The 18,964-nt window shown below is 43.7% G+C and overlaps 1 protein-coding gene across 1 annotated transcript in view; it reads left to right on the forward strand.

Annotated features, from left to right (window-relative positions):
- MAF (MAF bZIP transcription factor) overlaps positions 1–18,964 on the forward strand; it is a 334,744-nt gene that overhangs the window by 76,489 nt on the left and 239,291 nt on the right. The window lies entirely within an intron of this gene.

The raw sequence follows: 18,964 nt of genomic DNA on the forward strand, positions 1-18,964 counted from the left end.
GGAAAGGTTTTGTTTTCTTCAGCCTGAGGTCAGTACCATGAACTGGTTTGAAAAATTGCCTGGAAACTGGCTTGTGGGAGAAACAACTGAGCTGGGGGGAAGCCAGGAAGCTGAGGGTACCTGTCCTGAGGATGAGACTTTGGTTGTTCTTGGTGCCTCCAGCTTGGATTTCAGATTGTAGGAGAAATGATCTGTCTTTCTAGGTAAAGACAGACGTTTTTGTTTACAGAGCTATGGAATCATGGAAGAGGTGGTGTCAGCAGGTGAGTCCTCTATCATGGGGAATAATAAAAAAAAGAATCTCTAGTAAGAGACATTGGAGAAGAAATTCATGCATTGGGTGACAGGGTAGAAAGATGACTTCTCAAGTCTGTCTCTCCCCTGAGATGCCACGTTTATAACTGATTAGCAGTCTTGTCAAGCGTGGTTCCGGGACCACTATTTTTGCCGCAGCTAATCAAAGTGACTCCTGTTTACAAACGCGAGTCAAAGGGGAAGCTGAAAACGTAGGGACGTGAGCTCTCTGAGGCTAGATGGATCTGGGTTCCAGTGTGGACTCTGGCATGAACTCTGTGACCTTGGACAAGTTTATGGAACGTCTCTAAGCCTCAGCTTTAGCCTCCATAAATTGGAACACTCCTATCTTATAGGGAGTTTTGCAGACTCAGTGGCCCACAAAATGCCAAGTGCTTAGCACTCAGTAAGTGGTGATGGCAGGTATACACATTTATATAGCAGTAAGTGCCAGACCCAAGCTGCTGTGAAACCGATAACACACTTATTTTATACTTCTGCACTTGCGTAGCTCTCCTCGCTCTAAATGCGTTCTGTGTCTGCCTTTAGTTTTGAAATTAAATGCAGCAATGCTTTTATTATCAATAAAGATGGTAGAACTTTCCTGGGTAGTTTGGCCTATGTGAAATAAAGACCTGAATTTATGACTATTTATATTCAGATTTTATACTCTCGTATAACTAACCCATTTTAATTCTCTCTCTCTCTCTCTCTGTTACACACACACACACACACACACACACATACACACACACAAAACACTACTATTTTTAAAAATATGTTCCCTCTGCTATGTGAATGAGGTGAGGTATTAGGGGGGTATTTTCCTTTCTTTTTGCAAAGGAAACACCTTTTCAGGTTGGCATGACATTAATAAAAATAATAAAGGAGAAGGTTTGGAGGGAAAAGGTAAATAAGGCAATTCATACATCATCTGGGAGAGACACAGGAGTAAGGCAGAGAAAAATCACCATTCCGCGTTGTGAACGGGGAGATTTTCATGAGTCAGCTTGTTTGCTGCTTTCTGGACTCCCAGCTGCTGCTGCTGCTATGGGCTTGGCTTTATCCTCTGATGGGCCTGGGCCTGGTTTGGAGACCTCTCATAATTAGCTGTGCTTCTTTTCTGCCATAGGTGCTAATAGAGGTGTTTCTTTATGTGTAGCGACTTAAAATTCAGAAGCATCCCTCCCTGCCAACCCCCCCCAAACACACATACATGCACACGCACATACATGCACATGGTGACCTTGGGGCATGTATGTACCTACATGCAGGAGTGACTGACTCACAACTTGCAGGGCCCAGTAGAAGCTAAAAATGTTCAAAAAATACAATTCAAGACAGCAACAGCAGAGCACAGAGAACTTAGAAGTCTGGGGTCCTGTAGGACTGTATACGTTACACACTCAAGAAGCTGTCCCCAGCCCTTGCCTTTTTAGGTCACAAGCCTTGAGGGTGTGACAGTAAATAGATCCCGGTAGCTTTATAAAGAATGATCCCTTTGATCAGCAGCTACCTCAACCGTGGGTGAAAATGCGACAGAATCTTCCATTCTGGAGCCCAGTAAGTCAGATGAGCAGTGTATGGCCATATCCCAGAAGTGGGGGCAGAAACAGAAGGCCGTTCTGAAAAGGTGGCCAGTGACAGTCAACAAACTATTGGGAGATGCCCACCTCCAAGGATCAATTAGAAAATCGTATTAAAATCCCAGAATTATGCAACTTAACAATTGGAGGGTCCCCTAAAATCATTTAACAGTGTCATTTTCCAAATGTGGACATGGAGGCCTGGAGAGAATGGAAAGATACTTCTAGTAATAGTTAATCTTCATTTTACCCCTGAGCACTTTATGAATATTTAATTCACAGCCAACGCAGGAGGTAAACATAGCTGTTATACCTATTTTACAGAAAAAGAAACTGAGGTGCATTAAGGTTCAGTAGTTTTCCAAAGATCACACAGCTGGCAAGTAGCAGAGTTGCCTTAGGAACCTGATTCTGGAAACCTCTTTTGTAAGTGCTCTGCCACATCCAAAGCAATAGAGCGGCAGGGCCCCCAGTCCCTACTCCCAGCTCAGTGTACACTCCCCTTCCCTGTAGCTGCCCATCTCTTGCTTGGGGTCGTCCGATAGCCCATGTCCATCATGCCACTCTGTGAAAGCTGGAGATGGATCTCTCCGCCAAATGAATTCTCACTGGTAGACACAGAAGAGGCATTGAAAAAAAAAAAAAGAGAGAGAGAGACTCGTCAGAACCTAAGAAACAAAATAGGTTTGGTCCCTTTGTGGAAGAGAGTGCAGTGATCTCAAAACCAGGGCCTAAAAAAGCACTCAGCCCCAGGGAAATCAAGGGCCGGGCAACTACCGTGCCAGGCCCCAGGCCCCCACTGCGAATGAATTACATGCCTGGGCCAAGGTAACAGAGGCTTTGGCCAATATCCCCAGGTCTTTCCTGCCCTGCGCTGGCCTAGACCCGGCTGCATCCAGCCAGGACTGGGAAGACCGGTGGGAAGACAGGAGAAGCCCTCATCAGAGCTGGTCCCAGAGCCCCAGCAGGGCCTTGTGTTCCACCCAGCGAGGACCTCCGCTGCCAACACGCTTGCCAGCCAAGCTGTGTAAACATTCGAGCTCTTCTGGCAGAGCTGGTGACAGAGACGGCAGAGACAAAGTCCTCTCAGCCCTGGATGTGGCCGAATATGCCCTGCTTCTTGTGGACTTCCTTCCTCAGGGCTTCTGTTCCCTCATCGTCCCTCAAACCACAGGCCTAGAGGACTTTCTTAGAGACCCGTGCGGTTCACAGCTCCATTTCCCCTTCGCAAAGTCGTGTCCTATTTTTATTCTGCTTCTGCTTAGAACACCCAGGGTTTGCTCTCCTACGGCTGAGCCTCAGAGACAGTGTCACCAAGGCAGCAAACAGCCAGATAACTTCAGTGATGTGACACACGTGTGCATCCGGAGTGCAAGCCCTGAAGGGAACACATAAAGACATAAATCTGAAGGTTAAGGCAGCCGCGATCATGAATGTTTGTTTAGTTTAGGGACAGACCCTTTCCCCCATTTAAAAAGAAAAAAAATGAGACTTGATAAAACCCAACTCCAGTATTTTTTAGAACATGATAATAAGGTACTGTATATAGACTTAACAATGAAAACATACAAATCTTGTAAAGAGAAAATGGTTATGAATAATAAATCAAATGCGGCAGTTAGCAGTTCTTAGTGCACTGACAGATGTTTATCCGTTGATTTTTAAATTTCCAAAATACACAGGGTGCCAAACAAATGTGTACACATTTTAAGAAAGAAAAGAACTGGGTTAAAATTGTAATATTCGTTATATACTGATACCAAAAGATGAATACAGTCATATGTATACATGTTTTTGGCACTCCCGGTATATTGTTAAGTTGAAAGGCAAAATGCAAAGAAGGTTATAAAATATGCTGTTTATTTTTAAATAAAACAGTAATGATACATACAAACAGCACGGATGAATAGATAGATAGATAGATAGATAGATAGATAGATAGATAGATAGATAGATAGATAGATGGATAGATAATTTTATGCACTTTCCTCATTAGAGCAGTTTTAGGATTATAGAAAGATTGAATACCAAGTTCAAGCTGTTCCCATATACCCCTCTGAGTCCAATTTTGTCACTCCTTTGGCTCTCAACCCTCCAGTTGCTTCCTATCTCACTAAGAATAAGATCTAAATGACTTATGGCTGACAGGCCTACATCTTGGCTCTCATCCACTTCTCTCGTTCATTCCCGCAGCTGCAGTCTGGTTGGGCACCTTGCTCTTCCTGACCCAACAACCCCCCAATGGTGACATCAGGCCTATACTCCTCTGGGTGCACCCTGTACATATGACACAAGTGTTGCCTTGTCTAATCTCCCCCCAGCTCTTATCTGGAGGGACCTGGTGAACTGCACCGATAAGCTTCCTTTGGGTCCTCATCCGGGTCTTCTTCTGCAGCCCCTCTTCTTGGTCCTGTGCTGTGCCATCTTCCTCTTCTTCTCCAGGCTCTTGCCGGCTTCAGGCTTTCCCCACATTCCCTCTGCTGTACCATCACGGAAGACCCTCACCTCTTACGGGTGTTGAGCAGGGGGTTCTTTAACTGTGACTTTTCTTGTCAAATGCACTATGAAATGTTCGTCATGTGTGCAGGCTCGGAGGTTGGGCCACTCTTGGTTAGAACCCTAAATCCTTCCCCAGGAAATGAAAAGCCACGGGCGCAGCAACCCAAGCCCTGGGTTTCTCAGAGAGTAGTTGGCTTCCTTCGTATTAAAACAAGGCTAAAGAAGGTTTGCATTTCAGGGGATGCCTGAAAATGAAATATGAAGAAAGGACTTAGGCCGGTGCCTCGTTGCAGAGTAAATATTCACTCAGTTTTACCTCCTTTACTGTCAGGAGTTCAACTCCAAGCTCTCATTTTCTCTTTGCATTTTTCATTTGGGGGAATGAATTCCACTGCTAAGTAGGGTCCTTCCTTGTAGCCTAGGAAAACATGGTGGCTCTTCCTACTTCCTTCTTTTCCCTCGTCTCTCATTTCTATGTCGCCTCTCTTCTCTTTTTTCTCCTTTCCCTTCCTCTTCTTTCTTCTTTTCCTTCTATCAGTTATCGCTTGTGTTGGGTGTGCAGATTTTGTCTGCCCTGGCCCAAGTTTTCCCGTGTCCCAGTAACTGCCTTTGCCCCTGGCTGGATGAATAGCTCTTGTTTGCATTTGTACTCTAGTTCCCTGTCCCCAAGGGCAAACCTGAGGCTTTTGAGCCCGCCAGGGAGAGGTTGGCCTTGGGATGCAAGGCAAATACCCCAGTGGTCTCACTGTATGGGTCTTGCTGACTACCTTGGCAACACATAACAGGACCTGGTGGATGGTTTGGGCCCCGCAGCCAGTGCTGGTTCCTTCAAATGGTGCAGCTCTTCAGGACTGTCTGTCTCCTTCATTTCAAGTCCCAGAGCCCTGGGAGTGGCTGTTTGTCCTAGCACCATGGTTTTTGGACAGGAAGCAAGAGTTTCCGGACCAACTGGTGATCAGAAGACTCTTCCCCTAGGAACAACGGGTCCCTTTTTCTGTGGCCTTTTTATAAATTTTAATCTTCCTCCTTTGACAAACTTCCCCCCTCTCCCATGACTAAGGGACAAGGACAAACCAGCCCCACAAAATAGATCCAACCCTCCAAATTGTCACCTGCCCTGTGGAAAAGCCCTACTTATCTCATCACTGCCTCCCTCTGTAGAGAAATATGGGGACAGAAAAAAAAAAATCCATAATCTGAATTTCCAGGTTACCTTTGGAATTGTGTTTTATGTTGTTGTTCAGAAAACAAAAATAATACTATAAAATGAAATTTTGCTAAGCGTCAGGATCTTCCACCTGTTTTCCTCCTATGTGGAATTTTTCGTTTAAAAACTAGTTAATGAAATAACTTACCTTTTTGGCAAGATGTATGTTTGAGAGTGTATATGGAGACAATCCTATTTTCAGATACCCTTTGGGTTCTGTTTTTCTGAGGTGTACATAATGCTGTACGCACTTGCAACTGATATTACCCCGGGAGGGCAAATATGGCAACCCTGAAACAGAAGTCGTCACCCCCCGGGAGACAGAGCAGTAACCCCATACTCTGTGTGTGTGTGTGTGTGTGTGTGTGTGTGTGATTGTGTGCACATACGTAGTCCTAGCCTTGAGCCCGGAGGAGGGAAGTGTAGAAGAGAGAGTGTTACCCCTTCCAAACTCTGGCAAGAAAACAAAGAGAATAGACTCCTCACCCCAATGTATGCTATTGTCCTGTCTAAGGGCATAGTCTGTACTGTATACATCCATCAGCCATCTGTCCATCCTTCCATCCATGAATCCCTCCTTTCCTCTCCCCCTCCGCTCAACTAAGAATTATTGGGTAGTTGTTCTGTGTCAGACGTTCTGCTCTGTGAGTTATGTGGATTCTCACTTAATCCTCACAATAGCCCCACATGGAAAGGCACTTGTTATTTTCCCTAGCTAAGAAGGCAAAGGCTCAAAGAAGTTGGTAACTTGTCCAAGACATACAGCTGTTAGAGGCTGAACTGGGTCAGTCCCTGATTGTCTAACTCCACAGCCTGAGCTCCTTCTGGTGTATCATGCTTTCCCAAGAGAGTGGGGAATAACAGAGGGTGTCAAGTGGATGTCATCAGTGGAAAGGTTAAGAGGGGGAAGGGACGGGGAAGACTGGTAATAGGCATATTGGTTCAGCCCTGCCTCCTTCTGAAAAGGGCTTCAAACGTATTGGCTTAAGTATGTTTAAATTCAGGTTAGAGCAAGATAGTCAAGTCGAGATGGCCCAAAAAGAAGGTAAAAAGTCACAACTGGATATCTAATCCTAGGAAACATTCTGATAGATAGTACCTAAATTAATATCACTAGAAGAACTATTCTTCCATGAAACTTTGAGGACTGGAAAATTGGGGGAGATATTGACTGAGCCCCTGCTATGTATGTTACATGCACAGCATGTATCTATAATATGTTCTGTATGTTAGAAATGGAAACTGTAGATTTAATGATTTCATATATTTATTTATTACTACTTGGCCTAATTCCCTAAATAGCTTACGGGATATATAAACAAAATCATGCTTAGGAAATAACCAAAAAAATAAAAAATAAAAACAAGAGAATGATGGAAATAACACATTTTAAAAGGAAGTCAAGACTAGATAGTAACCATAAGGCAGAAGTACAGAGCAAACAGTTCAACACAGTTGCTCTGATTGGCCCACACCATTGGCTGTGAGCTTCCTGGTGAACAAAGTGAAAAGGGAAACAGAATCAGTCATGTGATTTTCCTTGTCCAAGAAGAGAAAATATAGCAGTTTCTCTAAAAAAAAAAAAAAAAAAAAGATGCAGGAAAGTTCACACTCTAGTGGATAGGTTTAGGTTCTCAGTCTTTCAGAATTTGATTTAATTTATCAGTAAACATTTAATTCTTATTGCCAAATTTTTAAAACAGCTCTTGGAAAATGCACACTGTTTTTAATAACATTTGTAACTTGTCTAAATTCTGGTAGCTTTGTGGTTTGTGCTGATATATCGAGGGATTTAAGGAGGAATTTTAGCTGCTTAGTATAGTTTCTGGCACATGGTAGACATTCAATAAAAATTTTTTTGAGTGAAGGAATAGAATACAAGCAAGGTGGCTATTGAGCAAAGAGAAACAGGCTGAATTTAATAAAAATAGTGGAAATTCTTCAAATTGAGGAATAAGTGATTTCTGAACTTGTTTGTGTCTTGTCATTAAACAAAGCCACCCTTCCCAGCAACTTTATGCCTTGAATTTGAATGCTTAGACGTTTCTGCAATGCTAGAACTAGGAAACATTACTGGTTTTCACGTATTTTAACTGAATTCCTCTGATAAAAGCAGATAGCTTTTAGTTCACATTATTGAGGCATAATTATATATAATAAGATGTGCACAGTTTAAGTGAATGGCTTGAAGTTTGCTGAGTGGATTACCTCCATGTAACCACCACCTCAAAGAAGATATAGGACGTTTCAAACACCCAAGAGAGTTACCTTGGGTCTCTTTACAATTAAGCCCCCCACCCCTCTTCTCAGGCAACCAATTATTGAGTGGATGGCGTTTTAATCTGTTTTCCATATTCTTAAGGTTAAGATTTAGATGGAGCAAAGGTTTAAAAGTTTTGACCCTACTCCTTAAGTGTAACCCTCTTATTTTAGCAATGGGGAAACTGAGGCCAGAAGTCTTGTCCTAGATTAGTCAGCAGTGGAGCTGATGGAGCCATCTACCTACTGTATGCCCTACCTGAATGATTCTGCATTTACAGCTGAGGGGGTCTCTTGGGAGAGGAGCCAGCAGGGAAAGTAGATGACATATATTTCACTGAAGTTAAAAACTGCAGTGGCTGTGAAAATTATTCTGAATTATCCTCAGAATTATTAAGAAAATGATACCTTTAAATAAATGTTTGAAAGAAATGAGTTTGTTGGGAATAATACCTTACAGCCACTTCTCAGAAGTCCAAAGAGAGAAGCAAATTAAGAGATGCCCTTCAAGCAGTTGGGGGAAAAAAACAACAACACAGAGTTCCTAATAAATACCTCACCAATCCAATTATAACATTCAAATCAAGGAGAGAAAAATAAAGTATCAAATATAATGAAAGCCTTCTTTTCCATCGAAAACACAGCCTGCTTCTTATTGTCCAGTGCTGAAGGGGATTTCAAAGTCAGCATTTATAGGAGAGGGGGGGAAATGCCATGTAAATCAAAGTGAAATAATCCAATTTTTCTGGTGGAAATGAGTGCAGTTGTTTGATGTAATTTTGACATTCAGCATAATTTCAGCGTCGGCATTGAAGTTAGGGGGCTGGGGTATCTCCGTGAGATTTATGTAGTAAGAATTTACCGATCAGGAAAATCTAAGTTAGATTTTGAATGCACTGGGGCCTTGTGCAGTTTGGGGGAATATAAAGCCTTCTACTGGATTCACTGCCAATAGAAAGGCAGAAAACACCTGTTTCCATTTGTAGTGGGTTACCTAGCGTCCCCGCCCCCCCCCCCCCCCCAAAATCCATGCCCATTCAGAACCTCAGAATGTAACATTATTAGGAGATAGGTCTTTGTGGATGCAATGAGTTAAAATGAGGCCACACTGCATTCAGGTGGGCCCTAAAACCAACGATTGGTGTCTTCCTAAGAAGAAGAGAGGATACACAGGCACACACACACACACACGAGAGGGAGGAGGGAGGCAGAGATTAAAGTGATGCAGATATATCCTAAGGCTTGCAGCAGCCCCCAGAAGCTGGAAAGGCAAGGAAGAAGCTTTCCCTAGAGCTTTCAGAGGGAGCGAGGCCGTGTGACACCTTGATTTAGGACTCCTGGCCTCCAGAACTGTGATACAACACATTTGTATTGTTTTAAGCCACCCACTAAGGGCACCCTTTATGGCGGCCCTAGGAGAGCAATGTCCTGCTGTTGTGTCAGAACCCTCCTGCTTCCAGAAACAAGAACCAGTCACGATCATGACACAGAAATACAAGGGATCTGGGAGGTGGCCTTTCCCAACAGAGAGACTGGGTTCATGGTATTTTGAGTCAGCATTTGAGCTTCTTCCAGAAACCCTCTGAGAAGTTCTAGCGACTCCTCCCCTCCCGTGAATGAGAAGCAGAAGCTTCAGTGAATCCTAAAGCGTCCAGCAGGAAACCAATCTGCCTTCCTGCTGATGCTTGTTCTACTTTTATAGTGAAAAACCATAGTGATGCTGACACAGTACACCTCTACCAGAAGACAAGCCCCAAGTGGCTTCCCACAGAGCATGCTCTGAGCACAGGACAGCTTGAATGAACAGCCCCTTGGGCCTCTTTCTGTTTTTTTTTGTCCGGAACCACTCTGCCTCTCCAGGAGACCAGTAGGGTTCATAATCTCCAATATGGTGGGAAGAGACAGTGGCTTAGAGTGAAGTGGCAGGGGGATGTTGGGGGCAGGGGAGCTCACATAACAAGCAACCACTAGAGTATGACACATAGAGTCTGCCCTTCTGCAGAGACAGGTCTTGTTGAGACTTACCTCTGGGTTACCATAGCCTGGAAGTCTGTTGTGCAGATAACACCGTCTTGTGAAGGTTAATTGTGGTGGCAAATGGGGTTATTGTTCACAGGTCTTTAGCCACTCTACTCTCCTCTCATAGAATTAAGCTCCTGTATTAGTTTCCTGTGGTTGCTGCAACAAAGTACCAGAAATCAAGTAGCTTAAAGCAACAGCCATTTATCCTATTCTCTGACAGTTCTGGAGGCCAGAAATCTGAAATTTAGGTTTTGGCAAGGCTGCACTCCCTCTGGAGGCTCTAAGGGAGAACGTGTGCCTTGCGTCTTCCAACTTCTGGCTGTGTCTGCATTCCTTGGCTTGTGGCTGCATGTCTTTCTGCCCTGTCTTCATATTGCTTTCTCCTCTGTGCCTGTCTTTAAACTCCCTCTGCCTCTGTTTTACAAGGATACGTGCAATTGCATTTAGGGCCAACCTAGATAATCCAGGTTAAATTCCTCTTCTGAAGACGTTGGTTTAATCACATCTTTCTCCATAGGAGGTAATATTCACATATTCTGGGGATTGAGTCATGGACATGTGTTTTTGAGGAACCACTGTTTAGCTGACGATAGCCTCCATTCCATGTGGTTTTCCACTGTCTCTCACTAGAAGTGGATTTATCTTTGAGAGCTCATGCATTTCTGCTCTCTCCTCTTACACTCCTGCCACTTTGCCATGAGATGAGTGCATGCTAGATAGTGCTTCTCTGTCATTCTAGGACCAGAATGAGACCCAGGATGAACAGACTTGACCTGACCCACAGTTTAGAACAGAGCCAATGAAGCCAAGCCACAAACTAGGGAAGCAGTGATAAATGCTTTTTATTGTACACCACAGAGATCTGGGGGCTGTTTGTTACTGCAGCAAAAGCTGACTAATATAATGGAGATTGCATATTGGTTACAAGTAGGCTCTGTGATACTTCTGGGACTTTGAGCATGATGGTCTCCCTGAAATGTCTCACACCTTATCTTTCTGGGGAGTGCTTCCTACTTTTCTTCCTCTATCAGGACTTAACACAATCCAGATGGAGGGTCTTGGAAGTATATTCCCATAATGCTTTTCTTTCACATATCTGTCTAGCCCACTACGTGTCAGTGACAGGGACATTGCTGAAGTGTCTCTGTATACCTGAGTGAATGCATAAAAATGGAAATGAGTGAATGACTGCCGCCTCCCCAACTTCTAAGGGCTGTAAGAATCACAAGCAGTTTTGTACTGGGCTAGGGTGTGTAATGGTTACGTGCAAGGGCCCTGGAGCCGAACTGCCTGGGTTTGAATCCAGACCGTGCACTAAATAAGAACGGAACTTGAGCTAGTTCTTTAACCTTTCTGGTTTTACCCCCATGTGTAAAAGTGGAACACTCATAGCCCCCAACTCGTAGGACTGGTGTGAGTTGAAAATGAATAAGCAATTGGAACAGTGGTTGGTACCAGGTAAGCACTGTCTCAGCCAGGGCTCAGCAAACTATGGGCCACAGGCCAAATATGACCCACAGCCTGTTGTTAAAATATGGCCTGCCAGCTAAGATTGGCTTTTGCACTTTTAAATTGTTGAAAACAAGTTCCTTAAAAGGGGAATATTTCATGACACATGAAAATTATGTGAAATTCAAATTTCAGAGTTCGTAAATAAAATTTGATTAGAACACAGCCACGTCCACTTGTTGACATACTGTCTCTGGCTGTCTTTGTGCCACAATGGCAGAGCTAAGTAGTTGCAACAGAGACCGCATGGCCCACAAACCCCAAAATATTTACCATCTGGTCCCTTACTGATAAAGCTTTCTGGCTCTTGACCTAAGCTCTTACAACTTACACTTGTAGCAAATGTGCCCAAGTCGTGGCGCTCCGAGGCCAGCCAGCACTCCCTCTCTGCTTGACCACACCTGAGTTGACCAGTCTAAGGATGATTTCTGCAAAAATCACCCCAGATTAGCAGTATTGTTAATTTTCATCCAGAAGCAGGGACTGCAGGAAATGGAAATTCACGTCTTCTTCATCTCTTCTCCCTTTATTTTTGTCATCTGTGTGCACCCTTCATTACTCTCAGAATGATGTCCCTTAGGTAATAAATGAGCAAATAGGAAACAAACATAACAAATAAATAGATGAGAAAAAACAGGATTCAGGGGTTACTTATTCACGGCCGTCTGAGCTTTCTCTGGTTTACTGTGAAAATGCAGACGCTTCCTCTTTTCCGCTCCATCATCTATTCCAATTAATGAATTAATCCATTCAGTAATTCATGAACACGTATTTATTGAGCATATAGGCAAGATTTATTGAGTATGCTAAGGATTGTCCCACGTGCTGGGGCTCAGACAGTGAACAGAATGAACACTCTGGCCTAGACCTCACCAAACTCCTGTGTCAGGGCCAGTGCAGGCCCGTACGTAGCACTCAGGTGAATTAGATAAAGGCACTCCATTCCTTTGGGCAGAGTGCATGGCTGAGCACATGGGACAAGGGCCGGATGTCAACCCAACTCACTCTCTGAGCCAGTGACTTTGTGAAGTACACAACCGACACAACTGTACATGGCTCTGAGTCTCCTGGGAGGTACTAGCTGACAGGGACAGGGGACACGTAGGGGGTGGGGGAGGTGGAGGTTGAAGGGTATACAAGGCAGCATCTGACCCAGCCCTGGTTGAGCCGAAAGAGGCGTCTCAGACGGGGTGACTTAAAGAGGAGGCCAGAACAGTGGAAACAGCCATACAATACGGAAGCATTCTTTCGCCCTGATATTGTTTCTTTTAAATATGCGAATTCTGAGGCATAGAGGGTTCAATCATTCTTTGCCTGTTTCTGAAACATCCACTGTAAAAGAAAGAGAGATAATTTATATGCTACCATTTAGGCCTTTTCAATACAGTCACTGGCTCGCATTTTGGCAATGGCACTAAGTGACTTAAGCGAGTTGGGAGACTGAAGAAAGATGTTTTTATTATTGTCATTATTATTATTATTCAGAAGCTTTTATTTGGTCATATAAATCGTTACACTCACTTAAGTTTCTGCCTCCACCAAGACCAAGAATTATATCTACCAGTATTCTCAGGCCCTCTGCTACAGTATAGAACCTTAAATTGCAACTTGCAAGAAAAAGAAATAATCGGAGGAATTTGTCACTATTGGAAAATCAGGTTCTGGAAAATCAAAACACACTTTGCCATAGGGATGAATTTGCATGTGTGGCAGCTTACATATTAAAACAACACTGGATGTTATAGGGAAGATCTGCTTCTCTTTCCACTGGGGTGTTTATTTTCACAACCCCATCATTTATCAAATATCCTTGCACTTAAGGCATCTCTAGACCTTGTCATGTGTATTTTAAAGAGAAGACCCTCCTTATGTGAACCTGCCCCTCTGAAAACTAAATCCATATGGAACTTTCAATCTATATAGACGAAGGCAGACATACAAGGTATGTTATAGAATACCAGTGTAAGAGACTGCTCTGTTAATAAAACTCAGGGAATTTCTAGTAGCAGCTGTGATAACAGAACCCACGGGGTATTATGCAGGGAGAGTAATAAAGTACAGTAAAATAATTCAGGTTGTATCTTTGAAACTCACCCTGTATGACAGTTCCAAGTCTGGTCACAGCACTAGTCAGTGCCAAAACACCCCACCCTCCCCAGAAATTATAGAAACCTGGGAGCCTTTCCTGAGTCTCCTTATTTGTTATGATATCATATGTAATTTTCCCAGATAACCCCTTTCCATGTGCAGCCAAATGCTCATCTGGAATTCCTTATTCTCCTTCCTTGCTCCATTATTTTTCTAAGACTTTATCACCCTCTGACATGACGCACATATTAGTTAGCGAAGGCTGTGTAACAAATACCCCAACACTTAGTGACTTCAAAATAACATCATTATTACTTAATGTTTGTGGATCAGAGACCCGGGTATGGCTTAGCTAGATCCTCTAGCTCATGGTATCTTACCAGTCTGCAATCAAGGTGTTGGCTAGGACTGTGGTCATGTCAAGACTCAAACGGCAAAGGATCCAGCAGGTATCATCGGGAGCCATTTCGAAGTTGTATATTAAACCACGTAATTATTTATTTGTATATCATTCCTAGTCCACTAAAACAGAAACTACGTAAGAGCAAAGATTTTTCTTCTTTGTTCCTCACTACATCCATGGTGCTGGATATTTGTTGAATGAACTCAAATGTTTGTTGAATGAATAATCCAATGTAGAGACTGCTTTAACGCCCCAGAGAAGTCTTGTGTGTGTGTTAGTTGTTTTCTTTCTTCAGGGTAAATGAATCTGGAGATTTTTGAGTGTCAAAAGTTTGAGACTGTATAAAAGCAATTTAGAGAAAATATTTAACAGTTGTGGTAGGCAGAATAATCCTCTCCAACGATGTCGGTGCCCTAATCGCTGGAACCTGTGAATATGTTATCTGGGATGGTAAATAGGGAATTTGCAGCTGTGATTGAAGGTAGAGACCTTGAGATAAAGAGACTATTTTGGATTATATGGGCGGGTCTAATCTCATCACGTGTGTTCTTAAAAAGGGAGAAGCTCTCCTAGGTGGGCTCAGAGAGAGATCTGATGACAGCAGAATGTCCCAAGAAAGAAGTTTGAGAAAGATTTAAATCCCTGGCTACCTGTACTTCTGAGGTGTAGGGGGATATGTGCAAGGACTGGAGAAAGTCCTCTCATTGCTGAGGGCCTCTCCTGCTAACGGCCAGAAAGGAAACAGACCTCAGTACTGTCACCACATAGAACTTAAACTTAATTCTGCCACACGCTGAATGGGCACCCCTGCCTCTCCCCTAGAGGCGCCCTCACAGAGAAACACAGTTTGCTAACACTCAGTTTTAGTTCGCTGAGATCCATACTGGACTTCTGACCTCCAGAACTGCAGTTTAATAAATCTGTGCTGTTTTCTTCCACTAGACTTGTGGTCATTTGTTCTGGCAGCCATAGGAAACAAGGACACCTGTGCTAACAGCTCTGAGGCCTGGCTAAGTGAAGCATGACAGAAGCTTTGGGAATACAGTGTTTCCCCGAAAATAAGCCCTAGCCGGACCGTCAGCTCTACTGCGTCTTTTGGAGCAAAAATTAATATAGGACCTGGTCTTATTTTAATATAAGACCAAGTCTTATAGAATATAACATTATACCTGGTCTTATATAACACCGGGTTTTGTTTTACTATAAGACCGGGTCTAATATAATATAATACCAAGTCATATATAAATTTTTGCTCCAAAAGACACATTAGAGCTGATGGTCCAGCTAGGTCTTATTTTTAGAGAAACGTGGTAGCAGTGGAGAGGTTTAGCATTTGCTGTCACCATTGAAATGACCCAAGGACTGTAAAGCCTAAGCCTTTTGAAAGACTCTGGTTTTCAAGGAAATCCTGCTAGAAACAGGGATTGTGGACCTCAGGAAAGAACAATCCATGTTTATTAATACTCATCCACAAAGGATTAGAGATTTGAGACGAACTCTTTGCTCCCAATGAGGCTTTGGGGTGGAGAACGTCTTTCCTTGGAACATGTTGTCTCCGGAAGTTCTGATAGCCTCCTTCCAGGTTCACATAAAGAGAACGTTGCCATGAGAAATATAGGTTAGTTAGTACAAGAAGAGTAGGTTGCCCTTAACTTCCCACTCTGTCTCTTTAAGTAATCTTACGGAAGTGTAGCCAGCATGCAGAAAAAGAATACAAACCAGTGGATTTTCACAAAAGTGGATACACCCGTGTGGGATTCATTGTGTGTTCATTGTAGCAATAGTCAGTTTTTTTCTCATTGCTGAATGGCAATTAAGTGGGCAGACTACAGTTTGTTTAACCTTTTTACTGTTGATGGACATTTCAGTTCCTTCTGCTTTGGGGGCTCTGGTGAATGGTGCTGCTATGAAATTCTCATACACCAACACATTTCTGTGGGGTAGATATACCTGGGATGGGGCAATCCCTGGGTCAGAGCACCATTTGGGGATCTGCTAAGTACAAGGAATGCAGGCCTAGGGCTAGGTGATATGAGAGATGTGAGTTGTGCCAAGACAGGATTGGTTCCTGTCTTTATTTCACATTCTGATATTTGCTCATTGTGGAGGGTCGGGCATTAATTTCGATGTTTTGTATGAACGATAATTTTGATTTTTGGTGCTCCCTTAAATTTTACACCCAGCATGGAGGCCTCCCTCACTCACCCCAGTTCCAGTCTGAGTGGGTCTAAGAAACGTCATAGATGCCACCTATGTACCCTCTTCCTGTTTGGTCCCAAAAGGTCCATTAAGGCTCTACCAGATTGAAAAGCATCTTCAGCGCTTATGCGCGTGCCCACACTATCTCTTGGGGGCATTTTCTTTCTTTTTGCAAATAGGTTCTTTTCATTCACAAAGACCTTTGCAATGTGGTCTGAAATTTGTTGGCCTGGGGGAAAATACTTCAAGTTTGACCATTAATTAATTAGTTAATGAATTGTGTTGGGGTGACCAGGCTGGCTTCTCAGGCCCCCATTCTTTGTTCCAGACTATGTTAAAAAATAATAGTTAAAAAAAAAAAGGGGGGGTGGGAGTGGGGTGGAGGATGTTGTTTATAAAGATTTGGCTGCGTGAGGGGCTGCAGTCACAGCCAAATTAAGTCCAAATACTCCTGAAATTCCCCTTTCCTCCATGTCTTTAACATGAGGACATTCTCAATCACACATTTCCTCTCTCCTTAGCCGGCTCTATCCCAAGGCTTATACGAGGAGCAGGTATCAGTCTGATAGGACGACACTTTCCAGGGCTTGGTTTATTGGGTTTCGGTAAGCAAATCCTCTTAAGAAAAATTGTTCATCAGTCGGCCTAATTTTCTCATCCCGAGCAGAACATTTTTTCTTTTGTTACGTGCTAGTGTTCGGGTTTTCTGGGTAGAGCAACGCTGCATGCAAATCCAGGCTCATTTACAGTTGGAAGGCAGGGGAGAGCTGGGGTTGGAAACTGAGGTCCTAAGTGGAATGATGGTGATTGATTTCACTAGGGGGGAACTGGGCAGTAGAATAATGAGCTCGGAATTGACTGGGACCCAGAGCTGTAAAGCTGGGCCTGTACTTGTCCCCTAATGAGGAATCTGCCCTAGGAATGAAGTCATCGGTAGGGAAAGCTCTTCGTCTGATTGTTCCTTTGTCTGACCAGGGATTCTGTCCTTATGTCTATGTCCTGGTTAATTTCATGAGGCAGCGACTGCTTCCCAATCGCTAGGCTCCCACAACTGTCTGGTCCGTTTGGTGTTTTCCTCATTTGTGATACAGGCTCTGCCTTCGTGTCTGGTCCTCAGGGCTGCTTTAAGCTGCCAGGACTGTCCTCTAAGCCCACAGTCAGCTTCACATAATACCAGGTGGTGAGCTCCCAGATTGTCTAACTACGTGCTCTCCCCATCTCCGCCTCACATTCCATTCCTGTCCTCCCTGGATTTGGACTATGTGTGGCACGTTCCCATTTATAGATTCTCATGACCATTCTCTCCGGTTCTTAACAGGATTTCTCCAACTTGCACCTGTGGTTCCCCTCATTCTCACAGTTTGGACTCTTCATCTACCAATAAGGTGATGAAACATCCTCAGTAAACCACAGTGCCTGCTCCCTCTCCCTCCTTCCCCTTGCCAGAGAGCCCTGAGTGCTGACCACTGCTGGGGAACATGAGAGCCCAGGAGTGGGGCCTGGACAGTTAGAAATATCAAAATCATGCTACCTTCACATCTTGATAGTCACCATTTTATTCTCATTACCAAAGAAATACATACCTGTCTCTTAATGCCCGTAACTTAGAAAGTGAAAGTACCTTGTAATCCTTCCCAACCCTCCAATAGTTTGATATGTGTTCCTCCAAATCTATATTATGTATATGTATGTGTGCATATATTTCTATATTCACTTAACTATACAGATGAGCTAGCTTTCATGTCAGTACATAGAGATCTGTCTCATTCTTTTTAATGGCCGCAGTGAGTTGTATTGCAGCAGTGTACCATAATTTATTTATCCAATTAAAACTGGAGAATCTTAAAACGCAGCTAGTGCTTTCAAGCAGAGGAATTCCCTCTATAGCCTCTCTGCGGGATGCTAACCCAGCCCACACAGGTCTTGAGTTTCCTCGGGTACAGAAAGTTTTGATGGATCCAAGTCTCTGGGGTGGTGTCTTTATTACTGCCTCATTTGAATGACTGGCTATTACATCAAGACTGAGGGAGATTTCCAGCTATGCTTGTGTCTAAGATATTTTAAAGATGTGCAGCAGTTCCGGTAGATAAGTCTGTAGAATCACTGCCATGTAGACATTAGGGTTCCCCAATGGTTCATCCTTGGCCCTTTCGTCTTTTCACTCTACATAACCTCATCCACTTCCTTGACTTTCATATTTGCTTCAGACTTGAAATATAACTGCTTCTCCCCCTTGCCACACGCGGGTGTAGACACATGGACTCACCATGTTCCAGACTGATTTCATCTTTCCTTCAAGCCCCTCGTCCTCTTACGGCATTCCTACCTAGTTGGACCCTCAGGGGATACTGGCTTTCATTCTTGTTGACTTTTTCCGTCTACCTCATACCCCACCTCCCAAACATTTCTAGGATGGCCTATCTCCTCTCCAGGCCTATCGTCACTTCTCTGATTCTGGCCACTGCAGAGACCTCGACCACTCTTGTCTCTCTCCAGCCCCCTCAGGGTCACTGTCAGGAAAAGCTCATCTGACGACATCCATACAGACCCCTCCCACCTGGCTCTCCACCTCCTACAGAGTAAAGCACAAGCACAGAACACCGTCCATACTCTGACCCTCTGCCTTCCGTTCTACCCTCATCTTCTGCTCTGCACAGGTATTTATTAGGTGGGTGCAGAAGAAATTGCGGCTTTTGCAATTATTTTTAACCTTTTAAACCGCAATTACTTTTGCACCAACCTAATAACACTGGACTTCTCACTGCCATTCCTTTGGCTATGACTCTTCTCTGGATTATTCTCTTTAAGTCTAAGAAGCTATTTCTTCCTCTAAGGAGCCTCCCCCTGATCACCTAGATTGGATTAGGTATTTCTGTTCTGTTCTCCAACAGGACAGCC

This window comes from Rhinolophus sinicus, chromosome 8, assembly GCF_057876585.1.
Source record: "Rhinolophus sinicus isolate RSI-liver-muscle chromosome 8, RSI-T2T, whole genome shotgun sequence".
NCBI lineage: Eukaryota > Metazoa > Chordata > Mammalia > Chiroptera > Rhinolophidae > Rhinolophus > Rhinolophus sinicus.